Source organism: Elephantulus edwardii, unplaced genomic scaffold, assembly GCF_000299155.1.
Source record: "Elephantulus edwardii isolate Elephantulus edwardi_28Jun2011 unplaced genomic scaffold, EleEdw1.0 scaffold00014, whole genome shotgun sequence".
Classification (NCBI taxonomy): Eukaryota; Metazoa; Chordata; class Mammalia; order Macroscelidea; family Macroscelididae; genus Elephantulus; species Elephantulus edwardii.
Window position 1 is genome coordinate 18,114,084 of NW_006399764.1, and position 605 is coordinate 18,114,688.

The following is a 605-nucleotide window of genomic DNA, read 5'->3' on the forward strand; positions in this document are numbered from 1 at the left end:
CTTGGAATTACTCTTTATATTCATTGTGGCTCCTGTGCCCTAGGCAATTCAGTCTATCCATTGTTCTTGGAGCAATTCCGTTCCCTTTGTTCCCGTATTATCCTCACTCTGGCTGACCATTCCTCCCTCACACATCCTCCCACATCTTCCATGCTGAGAAGTGCTATCTGTATCGCACCACCTCCAGCATCATAGTTTCTTCTTCTCTCAAAGTATAGCACTCTTAGTTTATTTGGCATTTAATCCTATATGAGATTGGAATATCTAGAAATATAAATGTTGTTGTTGTAATGCACCATCAAGTCGCCTGCAACTCATAGAGACCCTATGTACAATAACTCTGAACCCTGCATTATCTTCAGCCAATCTCACTGACTCTGACACACAATTCCCCCATTATTTCAATCACTTGTCAGTCCAACCCATCTGGAGTCTTCCTTTCCTGTGCTGTCCCTTCACTCTTCCAAGCATGATGTCCTTCTCCAAGGATTGGTCCCTCCTGGCTACATGCCCAAAGTATGTGAGATGGAGCTTCAAAATCCTTGCCTCCAAGGAGAAAATTGGTTTCACCTACTCCAAGACAGATTTGTTTGTTCTCCTGACAG